This window comes from Herpailurus yagouaroundi, unplaced genomic scaffold (genome assembly GCF_014898765.1).
Source record: "Herpailurus yagouaroundi ecotype Mexico unplaced genomic scaffold, PumYag 159, whole genome shotgun sequence".
Classification (NCBI taxonomy): Eukaryota; Metazoa; Chordata; class Mammalia; order Carnivora; family Felidae; genus Herpailurus; species Herpailurus yagouaroundi.
The window spans coordinates 46661617-46677116 of record NW_024412400.1 but is presented as its reverse complement, the minus strand read 5'-3'; positions in this window follow the sequence as shown (position 1 = coordinate 46677116).

Below are 15500 nucleotides of genomic sequence, written 5' to 3'. Positions count from 1 at the left end.
GGATTCATTTCCCCTAGCCTTTGAGTTCATTTTCAATCTTCAATCATTAGTTACCATTACCTCCATCAGCCATTCTTTCTTCTTTTCCTTTCTAGCACTTAAAACTTTGACTTTTTCCCCTCAGAAAACTACACAGTGCAATTTCTTTCTGTCATGTGTAGTGTTGTCTGGCAATAAAGTTATCTTCTGAAAAATGTTCTATTTATGTGTATTCACTTGGGAAGAGTAGGAGACAGAATTAAATGACTATTTGAGACCCAGCACAAAAGGAAGTAATATTTGAAGAGTGCCTATCAATGTGCCAGGTTCTGTGGCATGAGTTTTAAAAAATTTCTTCATTCAATTTTTACAAATATTTTATCAGTTGTGCATGATTTTACCAATTCTTACTAATGAGAAAGTTGAGGAACAGGGAGGAATAAGGACTTTGCCCGTGGTCACAGAGTAAAGGGTTTGTTAAACAAACACAGTGATTCCTAGTTCTTGACTCTCCTACCAAGAACCAGGATCTAAAACTAGATATGTCTGACAACAAAACTTCTGCTCTTTCTTTTACTTCAATGGTTTCCTACACTCTTCTACCCTCAAAAGAGTTAAGGAATATCATTCCATTAGTAATGATGATTCACAGTGGGGGTTATATTCAACTGAGACAGTCAAGTATCCCTTGAACAAAGCATCAAACCCTTAATGGTGCAGTGTTTTGGGAAGAGAGTAACACAGAGATTCTTTTAAAAACCTCTTAAATGATTCTGTCATGGCCCTTCCTCCCAGAGCTTATATTAACAATCACTATTTTATGGGCAGCTGGGTGGCTCAGTCAGTTAAGCATCTGACTTCGGCTCAGGTCATGATTTCATGGTTTGTGGGTTGGAGACCACCAGTAGCTCAGAGCCTGGAGCCTACTTAGGATTCTGGGTCTCCATCTCTATCTGCCCCACCCCTGCTTGTGCTGTCTCTGTCTCTCAAAAATGAATAAATGTTAAAGAAAATTAAGAAGCACTCTTTTATATTGTTCTACCTCTATGAAAACACTCTTAGTTAAATAGTTCTAACTTAGATTTAATAGGAGTAGGACAGTGAAAACTTAATCCAGCTGATAAAAGTGAAAATCTGGATAAGTGATTGGGAAATATGAAATTGTATATCAGTCAAATGTTTTTAACTGAGAATATGTTATTATAGAAAAAAAAAGCTTCAAAAAATCTTCCTTAAACTTGCCAAAGTAGTTTGGACACCAAGAAAACAGAAGCTCTCTAGTTTGGACAACCTCTTTTCTACTAACCACCTAAAGTGTCATGAATATGTTTTAGCTTGTTTCTAAGTGTTTTTCTCACAGGTCTCCTTGTGAAAAAAAATTGTAATATAGATTTTCAAGAAACAAATTAAGTATTACTCAAATATAAAAAAATAACAGTAGAATAAAATGCAAAGCACCTTTTTCTCTGTCCTCTTTTTGACTTGTTTTAAGTATATTGTAAACAAAATTTAATTTAAAAGAAGCCAAGGAGGAGCCAAGTTAGCTGAACAGCATGGAAGTTTTTTGTGTGTCTCTCATCTATGAAATACAGCCAGACCAACACTAAACCATCCTACACACCTAGAAAACTGATTGGAGGATTAACACAACAATCTGCACAACCTCAACTACAGAATTCAGCAGGTACAAGGCGCAGAAAAGTGAATTTGGGGAGCGAGAAGCCGCGGAGGGTAGGGAACTGCTTTTGCAGAAGGAGAGAGGACACAGACTGGGAAGGGAGGGGGAGAATACGGGAAAAGCACCCCTCCCCAAAAGCAGCTGGAGAGAAAGTGGAAAATTGGAAACAGCCACAGGGACTAAACTAAAAAGGGAGAAAGGAGAAGGTTTAAATTCCATTAAAACTGTAAACAAGGGGAGTGCAAAGGCTGCAACTCTGCAGCTTGATACCTGGCAGTGCTCTGGTGTGAAGGACGAATCCCCAGGAACAGAGTGGGGTCTGGGAGGTTCTTGGGCCGCATGGGGAAAAGCAGTTCCAATGCTGGAAGGATATTTGGCAGAGACTGCTGAAGCCACCTGGTCCCAGCAGACCCCAGAAAATGGCAACATTCACTGAAGCTGGAACAAGGTCATTAAGGGTGAGGCCTGGTGCCAGATGTGTGTTGTGATTTTCCAATATCCCTGAGACGCTGCTGCTACACTATCTCGTGAACTTTCTCTGGGGTGGGCAGGCACCTGACCGCAGTCTCGGGGCACCAGCAGCAGCAGGGTCCAGCGGGCATTCCTGGGTGCAGCCGACATTCAGCCATTGCTCATTCAACCATTGCTCAGTGAGACCCTCCCACAGAGGGGCAGAATGGGTCAAAGCCACAATCCTTCAGAAGTAAGGGGCCGGGGAAAACAGCCGCATCTGAGACAAAATTTGGGAGAGAGGTACCACCTTGGGCCTTGTCACAGACAGTGAAAAAGCGGAAAGTGAGGGCACAAAACCTGAAGACAGATGACAGGTGCACAATTGCTAAACCGGGAGAACAGACTGGGTAGCTGGGTGGCGCCATTTTCACTGCTCTCATGCATGCGCATATGCACCTAAAGCTCCAGACACTCCACCTCAGTAGGGTAGCAGCGCCGTCTAGTGGAGAGCAAAGCTGTTACACTGAGCCCCGCCCAACTGGGCCAACTTTGCCCTTCAAGAACAGAGGTCTCACCACTGGCTTAGTTTATGGACTATAAAATGCTACAGAGACTGACTTCTAGGGAAAATGAAGTAATTTCAGTCCTACTTCAATCTGTTAGCAGGTTCATCTATTCAATTTTCTTTTTTTCCTCTTTTACACTTCTATTCTTTTTCTTGAATACAGAAAGAAAAAATTTTTATTTTCAATTTTTATTAAAAATATTTTTCTTTAATTTTTATACTGTATTTTTTACTTCTGTGTAAAATTTTCCAATTCTATTTTACTTCCATCATTTTATTTTAGTCTACTTCAGTGTATTCACCTTTTCAAATTTTCAAACAAGTTCCTTTTTTTCTTTCTTTTTTTTTTCATTTATTTTTCTTGAATGCAGAAAGAGAAAAACTTAATTTTTACTTTCAATTTCTTTAAAAATATCTTAATTTAATTTTTTACTATATTTTTTTGCTTTTATGTAAATTTTTCCAAATTCTATTTTACTTCCACCATTTTATTTTAATCTACTACAGTGTATTCACTTTTTTCAAAAATGCGAATGATTTTTTTCTTTTTTCTTTCTATCTTTTTTCTATTTTTCATTTCTTTTCTCTTGAATACAGAAAAAGAAAAAAATCCTATTCATTTTTAATTTTTTATTAAGAATATTTTCTTTATTTTTTCTACAATATTCTTTACTTTTGTGTATATTTTTTCAAAATCTATTTTACCCCATCATCTCATTTTACTCTACTTCAGTGTATTCATTTTTTCAAATTCTCAAATAATTTCCTTTTTTCTCTTCCCCCCCTTTTTCTCTCATCTGTCAAACTCCTTTCAACACCCAACCAAAACACACCTAGGATCTACCATCATCTATTTGATTTGTGTGTGTGTGTGTGTTTAAATTTTAATTTTAATATCTTTTTTAATTTTAATTTTTTTAATTTCAATTTTTCTACCTCATTAATTCCTTTTCTCACTTCAAAATGACAAAATGAAGGAATTCACCCCAAAAGAAAGAGCACGAAGAAACGACAGCCAGGGACTTAACCAACATAGATACAAGCAAGATGTCTGAACCAGAATTTAGAATCACGATAATAAGAGTACTAGCTAGAGTCGAAAATAGATTAGAACCCCTTTCTGCAGAGATAAAACAAGTAAAAAATAGCCAGAATGAAATTAAAAATGCTATCACTGAGCTGCAATCAGGGATGAAGGAGGTGGTGGCAAGGATGGATGAGGCAGAACAGAGAATCAGCGATATAGAGGACAAACTTACAGAGAAAAATGAAGCACAAAAAAAGAGAGATGAAGGCAAAAGAGCGCAATTTAAGAATTAGAGAAATCAGTGACCCATTAAAAAGGAACAACATCAGAATCATAGGGACCCCAGAAGAGGAAGAGAGAGAAATAGGGGTAGAAGGGTAATGTGAGCAAATCATAGTGGAAAACTTTCCTAACCTGGGGAAGGACACAGACATCAAAATCCAGGAAGCACAGGGGACCCCCATTAGACTCAACAAAAACTGACCACCAACAAAGCATATCATAGTCAAATTCACAAAATACTCAGGCAAGCAGAGAATCATGAAAGCAGCAAAGGAAAAAAGTCCTTAAGCTACAAGAGAAGATAGATCAGGTTTGCAGCAGTACTATCCACAGAAACTTGGCAGGCCAGAAAGAAGTGGCAGGATATATTCAGTGTGCTGAATCAGAAAAATATGAAGCCATGAATTCTTTATCCAGCAAGGCTGTCATTCAAAATAGAAGAAGAGATAAAAAGTTTCCCAGACAAACAAAAATTAAAGGAGTTTACGACCACTAAACCAGCCCTGCAATAAGGGGGACTGAGGGCAGAAAAAGTGAATATGTATGTGTGTGTGTGTGTGTGTGTGTGTGTGTGTGTGTATTTTAATATATATATATATATATATATATATATATATAAATATATATATATCAAAAGCAACAAAGATTAGAAAAACCAGAGACCACCAGAAACTCCAACTCTACAAGCATCATAATGGCAATAAATTCGTATCTTTCAGTACTCATTCTAAATGTCAATGCACTCAATGCTCCAATCAAAAGACATAGGGAAACAGAATGGATAAAGAAACAAGATCCATCTATTTGCTGTTTACAAGAGACCCACTTGAGACCTAAAGACACCTTCAATTTGAAAACAAGGGGATGGAGAACCATCTATCATGATAATGGTCAACAAAAGAAAGCCAGAGTGGCCATACATATATCAGACAATCTAGACTTGAAAATAAAGACTGTATCAAGAGATGCAGAAGGGCACTATATCATAATCAAGGGGTCTATTCACCAAGAAGACCTAACAATTGGAGACATTTATGCACCAAATGGGATAGCACCCAAATATATAAATCAACTAATCAGAAACATAAAGAAACTCATCGACAGTAATACCATAATAGTAGGAGACTTCAACACCCCACTCATAGAAATGGACAGATCATCTATTCAAAAAATCAACAAGGAAACAATGGCTTTGAATGACACACTGGACCAGATGGACTTAACAGATATATTCAGAATATTTCATTCTAAAGCAGCAGAATGTACATTCTTCTCCAGTGTGCATGGAATGTTCTCCAGAATAGACCACATACTGGGACACAAATCAGCCTTAAGTAAGTACAAAAAGATCGAGATCATTCCATGCATATTTTCAGACCACAACGCTATGAAACTCAAAATCAACCACAAGAAAAAATTTGGAAAGGTCACAAACACTTGGAGACTGAAGAACATCCTACTAAAGAGTGAATGGGCGAACCAGTTAAAGAGGAAATTAAAAAATATATGGAAGTCAATGAAAATGATAACACCACAACCCAAAACCTCTGGGATGCAGCAAAGGTGGTCATAAGAGCGAAGTATATAGCAATCCAGGCCTTACTAAAGAAGGAAGAAAGATCTCAGATACACAACCTACCCTTATGCCTTCAGGAGCTGGAAAAAGAACAGCAAATAAAACCCAAAACAGCAGAAGACAGGAAATAATAAAGATTAGAGCAAAATTAATGCTATCAAAACAAAAACAAAACAAAACAAAAAACAGAACAGATCAATGAAACCAGAAGCTAGTTCTTTGAAAGAATTACCAAATTGATAAATCACTAGCCAGTGTGAACAAAAAGGAAAGGACCCAAATAAATAAAATCAAGAATGAGAGACCAGAGATCACAATCAACAGAGCAGAAATAAAAACAATAATAAGAGAATAATATGAGCAATTTTATGCCAATAAAGTGGGTAATCTCGAAGAAATGGACAAAATCCTAGAAACATATACACTAACAAAACTGAAACAGGAAGAAATGGAAAATTTTAAGAGACCCATCACCAGTAAGGAAATTAAACTAGTAATCAAAAATCTGCCAAAAAACAAGAGTCCAAGGCCAGATGGCTTTCCAGGGGAATTCTACCAAACATTTAAGGAAGAGTTAACACCTATTCTCTTGAAGCTATTCCAAAAAATAGAAATGGAAGGGAAACTTCCAAACTCTTTCTATGAAGACAGCATTACCTTGAATCCAAAACCAGACAGAGACCACACTAAAAAGGAGAACTATAGACCAGTTTCTCTGATGGACATGGATGCAAAAATCCTCAACAAGATATTAACCAACCGGATCCAACAAAACATTAAAAAAATTATTCACCACGACCAAGCAGATTATACCTGGGATGCAGGGCTGCTTCAATATCTGCAAAACAATTAACGTGATTCATCACATCAATAAAAGAAAGGACAAGAACCATATGATCCACTGAATAGATGCAGAGAAAGCATTTGACAAAATAGAGCATCCTTTCTTGATAAAAACCCTCAAGAAAGTAGGGATGGAAAGAGCATACCTCGACATCCTAAAAGCCATATATGAACGACCCAATGCTAATATCATCCTCAGTGGGGAAGAACTGATAGCTTTCCCCCAAAGGTCAGGAATAAGACAGGGATGTCCACTCTTGCCACTGTTACTCAACATAGGATTGGAAGTCTTAGCCTCTGCAATCAGACAACACAAAGAAATAAAAGGCATCCAAATTGACCAGAAGGAGGCCAAACTTTCACTCTTCTCAGAAGACATGATAGTCTATATGGAAAACCCAAAAGATTCCACCAAAAAAACTGCTAGAACTGATTCATGAATTCAGCAAAGTTGCAGGATATAAAATTAATGCACAGATATCGGTTGCATTACTATACACCAACAATGAAGTGACAGAAAGAGAAATCAAGGAATCGATCCCATTTACAGTTTCACAAGAAACCCATAAAATACCTAGGAATAAATATAACCAAAGAGGTGAAAAATCTATACACTGAACACTATAGAAAGCTTATGAAAGAAATTGAAGAAGACACAAAAAAAATGGAAAAAGAGGGGCGCCTGGGTGGCTCAGTCGGTTGAGCATCCGACTTCAGCTCAGGTCACGATCTCACAGTTAGTGAGTTCGAGCCCCGCATCAGGCTCTGGGCTGATGGCTCAGAGCCTAGAGCCTGCTTCCAATTCTGTGTCTCCCTCTGTCTCTGCCCCTCCCCCATTCATGCTTTGTCTCTGTCTCAAAAATAAATAAACATTAAAAAAAATTTTTAAAAAAATGGAAAAAGATTCCATGCTCCTAGATCGGAAGAACAAATATTGTTAAAATGTCAATACTACCCAAAGCAATCTACATATTCAACGCAATCCCTATCAAAGTAACAGGAGCATTCTTCACAGAGCTAGAACAAATAATCCTAAAATTTGTATGGAAGCAGAAAAGACCCTGAATAGCCAAAGCAATCTTGAAAAAGAAAACCAAAGCAGGAGGCATCACAATCCTCGACTTCAAGCTATACTACAAAGTGGTAGTTATCAAGACGGTATGATACTGGCATAAGAAGAGACACTCAGATCAATGGAACAGAATAGAGAACCCAGAAATGGACCTACAAACATATGGCCAACTAATCTTTGACAAAGCAGGAAAGAATATCCAATGGAATAAAGACAGTCTCTTCAGCAAGTGGGACTGGGAAAACTGGACAGAGACATGCAGAAGAATGCACCTGGACCACTTTTTTTACACCATATACAAAAATAAACTCAAAATGGATGAAATACCTAAATGTACGATAGGAAGCCATCAAAATCCTTGAGGAGAAAGCAGGAAAAAACCTCTTTGATCTTGGCCACAGCAACTTCTTTCTCAACATGTCTCCAGAAACAAGGGAAACAAAAGCAAAAATGAACTATTGGGATCTCATCAAAATAAAAAGCTTCTGCACAGTGAAGGAAACAATCAGCAAAACTAAAAGGCAACCAACAGAATGGGAGAAGATATTTGCTAATGACATATCAGATAAAGGGTTAGTATCCAAAATCTATAAAGAACTGATCAAACTCAACACCCAAAAAACAAATAATCCAGTGAAGAAATGGGCAAAAGACAGGAATAGACACTTCTCCAAAGAAGACATCCAGGTGGCCAACTGACACATGAAAAAATGCTCTACATCACTCATCATCAGGGAAATACAAATCAAAACCACAATGAGATACCATCTTACACCTGTCAGAATGGCTAACATTAACAACTCAGGCAACAACAGATGTTGGCAAGGATGCAGAGAAAGAGGACCTCTTTTGCATTGTTGGTGGCAATGCAAGCTGGTGCAGTCACTCTGGAAAACAGTATGGAGGTTCCTCAAAAAACTACGAATAGAACTACCCTACAACCCAGCAATTGCACTACTAGGCATTTATCCATGGGATATTGGTGTGCTGTTTCTAAGGGACACATGCACCCCTGTGTTTATAGCAGCACTATCAACAATAGCCAAATACGGAAAGAGCCCAAATGTCCATTGATGGATGAATGGATAAAGAAGTGGTATGTACACACACACACACACACACACACACACACACACACACACACACAATGGAGTATTACTCGGCAATCAAAAAGAATGAAATCTTGCCATTTGCAACTACGTGGATGGAACTGGAAGGATTATGCTAAGTGAAATTAGAGAAAAACAAAAAATCATATGACTTCACTCATATGAGGACTTTATATAGAGACAAAGCAGATGAATGTAAGGGAAGGGAAACAAAAATAATATAAAAACAGGGAGGGGGACAAAACAGAAGAGACTCATAAATATGGAGAACAAACTGAGGGTTACTGGAGGGGTTGTGGGAGGGGGGATGTGCTAAATGGGTAAGGGGCACTAAGGAATCTACTCCTGAAATCACTGTTGCACTATATGCTAACTAATTTGGATGTAAATTAAAAAAGATAAAAAATTAAATAAATAAATAAATAATATATATATATATAAATAAATAAATAAAATATATAAAGATCAATAATAAAATATTGAATATGTTCCTATATACAATAACAAAAATGAGAAAATAAAATTAAAACATCAGGACCATTCGTAATAGCAAGAAAAACCATTAAATTCCCATAATTAAATCTAACAAAATATTTGTAAGACTGTGACACTGAAAATACTGTCAAGAGAAATTAGAAAAGACTTAATTCAATTGAGAGATACAGCATGTTCGTGGTTGAAAATGTACTAATTTTAACTTACCAATTCTCCCAAAGATTCAACAATATCTGACTGAAAAATTTCAAAAAAAAATTTTTTTGGGAAAAAACTGACAAGCAGATTGTAATTTTTTTTAATGCAAAGAGCATAGAATAGTTGAGACAATTTTTAAACAGAACCAAGTGGGAGAATTTACCAAACCAGACTTCAAATTTAGTATAAAAATCAGTGAACCTGAGTAGAAATAGAAAGTATTTAAAATTAAGTACACAGGGGAGGAAACATGGAAAAATGAAGGGTTCTGTAATCTCTGGGAAAATATCAAGCAACTAAATATGTGTAATTGTGTGGGAAATGCAGGAGAGAAGCATCAAAGGAAAAGACTTCAAAAGGGAAGGGCTGGAGAAGGTGCAAGGCCTTAGGACATGTTTACATAGTTGAACGTGGCTGCAGCTCATAAGGAGTGCCTAGAGCCATTAACATTGCCCAGGGCTGGATCCTCCTTCACACCTGACCCTTCCTAGTGTTATAGAAACCAATTAACTTGAAATTCAACCTTGAAAAGCTAAACCATTAGATTGATTAACATATTTGCTTAGCTAATTTTATGCACGTAGTCTTTAGCAATTATCCTAATAAAAAGAAGCTTCATTCTGGAGTTGAGCATCTATGAGGACCTTCATTTGAATGCACTTTGTGGACTCATCTTTTGCAACTCTGGCCATACTCCCTACAACATAATTGGGAGTTCCAGAAAGAAGCAACAGATATATTGTTGGGGCAGGAGGAGAAACGATAAATTATATGAAGGTAAAAGGGGCAAAATTTTTCTAAATCTAAAGAAAACTATGAATTCAAAGATCCAAGAAATTCGATAAATCCCAAGAGAATAAAAATATAAATCACAACAAGTCACATTTTTTTTTTATTTGAGAGAGACAGACATGTGAGTGTGGGAGGGGCAGAGAGAGGGGGGTAGAGAGAGAGAATCCCAAGCAAGCTCTGCACTGGCATTGCCAATGCAGAGCCCAATGTGCGGCTTGAACTCAGGAAACCACAAGATCCTGACCTGAGTGGAAACCAAGAGTCAGACACTTAACTGACAGGCACCAAGGCACCCCACAGCAAGTCATATTTTATTCAAAATGCTGAAAAACAGTAATTAGAAACAAGTTTTCAAATTAGCCAGAGATAAAAGAAATATTACATACAAAAGGATAAGATTGACCACAGACTTCTCATTATAACATTTGTAAGAAGAGATCAACATCTTTAAAGTTCTGAAGAAAAATCATACTATAATCTTACTCAAAGTTAAAATATTTTCTTAAACTCAAGCAACATAAAATATTATTCAAGAAACAGAAGCTTGAGAGAAGTCACTCCAAGCAAACATACACTACAAAAAATGATAGAAGGACCTCTTCAGAAGGAAAAAAATAAGATGATAACCCTGATTTATACAAAAGAATTAAGAGCTACAGAAAAATAATAATGTGGATCAATACAGATGTTATTTCTCATCTTAAATATGCTTAAAAAGATAATAATTTAAAAAATTATTAATATAATGTTGGGCTCATAACATAAGTAGCACTGAAATATATGGCAACAATAACCAAAAAGATGTGAGAGAAAAATGGCGGTATACCGTTGGAAAGTTCTTACCACTTCCATGAAGTAGAACGTTATTTGAAGTTAGATGTGATAACATTAACATGCATACTGTAAATTCTAAAGCAACCACTAAAAAGGATAAAACCAAGAAGTATATCTCATAACCCAACAGAGGAGAAAACAATTAAATCATAAAAATACTGAAATAATAAAAAATAAAGAAAATAGTAAAACAAAAAAAAGAGCAAATGTAACAAAGAGGAAACAAATAGCAAGATGATTTAATCCCATACATTGAAGTCTCCAAATATGTCCTATATGTATAATATCCATGTTATCAAAAAGAAATCTCTCTGACACTACATATTACACAAATGGTATCTCAGCTCTTATCTACTGACCTTCTGCAATGGTAGATGTTTGCACCAGGACTCTATAAGAGACTAGCAATTGTCCAAAAAAGTGATACTTTGCTCCTACAGCAAGGAGATTTTGAATCCAGAATCCCAAAAGACACCACCAGATGGCAGTAATTGACTTTATCTGCAAGTGTCTAGTGAACACCTCCAAAATCATGTGTGCGTGCCAGTTGTTGTTCTAGACCCTGGCCAAATTCAATACTATTTCAGTGTATAAAGTTAGTAAGTTACTTATGTTGGTTAATACATCTAGCAATATCTAAATACATCTAACAATACTCAAATAGCCTGCAAGGACCAAGTTTATTTCTTAGTGTTCATCCAGCAGAGACTATTTTATTCCATATATCCATGGAATGTATCCCGAGATCCTGGATCAAGGTATTCTTAGAAAATTTATTGATTAGGTTAGTTCCTGTATTTTATCTAGTTGGATTAACCATCTTCAGCTACTTATGTACATCAACATAGTGTTTGGTTTTTTCCCCAGAGTGAAATTATCCTGCTATACAACCAGAATGAACACAGAAAACAAACAAACAAAAACCTGGGGAAAAACTAGATACCCCAAAACAAGAAAATGGTTAAATAAATTGTGGTATATTCTGGTAATAAAACATTTTATACCTTGGTGAAAATGAATAAGCTTACATTCCCTGCACTATCTATGGCTAGTATATATATGATTGAGTGAAAGTCATATCTCAAAAGACTACATAACATATAATTCCATATTTGGCCCCTAAAGCAAGAAAAACTAAGCATATTGTTTAGGCCTGCTTACATAAAAAAATATTTTTAATTAAAAAAAAGAGAATTGCATACCTCCAAATCAGAATTTTAGCTGTTTCTCAGGGGAAACAGAGACTGGATAGGAAAAACATATAGGTAGATAAAACATATTGGTGATATTCAGTTGAAGTGAACACAATAGCAAATTTATGGCGTTTGTTATATTATTAAGACTTTCAAAAGAGAGAGAAGATAAAGAAGGAAATGAATTCACTATTGAATGGCAGAGGGAATCTGTTAATAAGTGTAAGTCACAAAGAGAGTCCATTTAAGACCTTCCATCCTTTTATAAGCTCTCCCTCACCCCAAGACCCCTGTGCTGCTCAACCAAACTATTCCCCCAGGTTCCAAGGAAAAAGAAAAAAGTATTTTTAAAAACGGAGCTTCTTAAATGAGATTCTCTGCATAATTAAAGTGTTACAGCTGCTAATAGAGGTCTACAGAGCAAAAATGGAGACTAGACAAAAGTGGTGGCCAGGAAGGTCTTGTAAGTAGAGGAGTTTGTATGAGCACAAGTCCATAGGTATGACAGTCTGATGTGACTATGGGACTTTATGGTATTTTGAGGACTAGACTGTGAAAGGCAGAAGGGATTCCGCAAAATACAAGCTGAAGACTTCATCAGATGGATCATTTAGCTAAATGGCAATTGACCTTGCTTCTATTCTAATGTATGCATTAGAAATTATCATGTATGTTATAAATTCCCTTTTAAGACCAGCTTTACCTGTATCCCACAAGTCATGTGTTTTCATTATCATTCAATTCAAAACATGTTCTAATTTGTATAATGAGTTAGTTTTTAACTCTGAGTTATTTAGTAATACATTTATTACTTTCAAACAGATGGGGATTTTTAAATTATCATGTTGTTATTCTAGCCTAATTTCACTAGAGTCTGAGAATATGCTTTACCTGGTTTCTATCATTTTAAATTTGACAATAATTGCTTAATGGCCAAGAATATTTTTAATGTTCAAAGTATACTTGAAAAGAATGTATTATGACATTATTTGCTATTGAGTTCAATATTTGTACATTAAATCATTTTTATTAATTATGTTGTTGAAATCTTGTATACTTATCAATTTGGGTCTGTTTCTTTTTTTTTTTTTTCTAACAGTTACTCAAAAAAAAAAAAAAAAAAAAGAATTCAAATATTCCACTATGGGTCCTTAATTTTTGAAAATCCCCAAATCTCCCCCAGAAGAATCCACATAGAAATTTGGGTAAGAAAACCAAATCTATGGACAGCATTATATGAAGTAAAACATGAGCCAGAATATAAAGTATCCTACAAACCTCTAAGTATGAATGGTAAGAACAATCCACCAACACCTACAAGGCCTGTGCAGCATCAGTGCCTGTACAAGAGATAGCACAGGGGAGCAACAAAGCATTTGATACACTAAGATTTTAACATGTATTCACCAGAAATCTTAGTAAAATTTAGAAAACAGTTGAAACTCTCAGGGATTTGTGCACCCTATTAGTTGGTGAATACAAGCCATTTGCAATTACATCTGAAGGGGTTGGGATAGTGTAGACCCTACCATCCCTCGACATAAACCAATTAAAGCCTCTTCCGGCACAGAGCTCCACAATGACTAAACTGCTGGGAATAGAATCCAAAGTAACCAGGACAGGGGAAAAGACAATACAGATTAAATGGCCAGAACAAAACGTAGTATTTCACAATAATAACAAAAGAGGGAGCTCAAGAGTCATAAAGTGAGAAAATCTGTAAAACCATGCCTTCCCCATACCTTCTAGAAGTTAAGAGAATTAGTTTCATGTAAAAATGATCATCAGAAAATGATTGTAGTTATACATCACTCAGAATTATAAGAGCAATTTGTAAGAGCAAACATAATAAGAAGCAGAATAAACTCTATACAGGCAATGAGAGCATAAACAGAAAAACTTGCCCACAAAGCAAAGGAAAACTATATCCTAATGTTTTATAATTGTCTGAAGTTATTAACACAATGACCTACAATGTGAAAGAGAAACATAATCCAGAATTATCAAAACTCAAAAATTAATTAATAACACCCAAGAAATAATTCAGAAAACAAAACAAAACACTGTTTCAAAAATGAAGATTAGACCAGAATCAACACAAAGGAAAATAAATACAGAAAATGTCAGAGGGAAAAACAGCCTTAAATTAGGAAAAAGTTTAAAGTAAAAAGGAATTTAATGGCTCCCATATGATTCCATTTATATGATAATCCAGGAAAGGTAAACTCACAGAGACAGAAAACAGAACAGCAGTTGGCAGGGGCTATGGGAAACAGGAGGAAACACAGAACAGAGCTGTTCCGTGTCTTCGCTGTAGAAAAATTTACATGATACTATGCCTTTGTCAAAACATATAGGCCTATACCTCAAATGTAAAAAAAAGTGAGTGCAAAGTAGAGATTAAGAACAAGATTAAAATGATTTTAAAATCTACAAATAATGAACAGAGGGAAAGAGTATCTAACATAGATATGATAAAATTTCCCAGAGAAGAAAAACCAAAACAAGGAAATGGAACAATTACTAAAAATTATTATTCAAGATGTCACTGAAAGTTTGTAAAGAATTACTTGAACTTAGATATTAATGAGGTAAATGGCATACCTGGGGAAAAAATCAAACCAGAAATATCAACACTGATTCATAGTTTAGTAAAAATTAGTCTTTAAAGACAAAAAAGAATTTTTTACACATTAATGAAAACAGGACCAAATAACTTCTAGAGGAAAGGTCTTCAGATAATGTATAACTATTTTCATACCAAAAGGAAATACTTATTTATGTATATGTGTATGTACATATGTACATGAAATGCTCTGAATATATCTGTCAAGTCCATCTGGTCCAGGGTATCATTCAAAGCCCTTGTTTCCTTGTTGATCATTTGCTTAGATGATTGTCCATTGCTGTAAGTTTGTTATTAATTCATGTACACGCTTGGCTGCTCTCCAGTTAGGGGCATAAATATTTACAATTGTTATATCTTCTTGCTGGATAGATCCCTTAATTATATATTGTAGCCTTCTTCATCTCATATTATAGTCTTTGGTTTAAAATCTCATTTGATATTAGTATGGCTACTGCAGCTGTCTTTTGATGTCCATTAGCCTGATAAATGGTGTTCCACCCTGACCTTCAATCTGGAGGTGTCTTTGGGTCTAAAATGAGTCTCTTGTAAGTAGCATAACTGTGGGTCATGATTTTTTATCCATTCTGATGCCCTATGTCTTTTAAATGGAGGATTTAGTCCATTTACATTCAGAGTAATTATTGATAGATATGAATTTAGTGCCCTTGTACCACCTGTAAAGTCACTGTTCCTGTAGATGGTCTCTGTTTCTTTCTTGTTTCTTTTGGTATCTTTCCCACTCAACGATCCCCTTTAATAATTCTTGCAGAGCTGG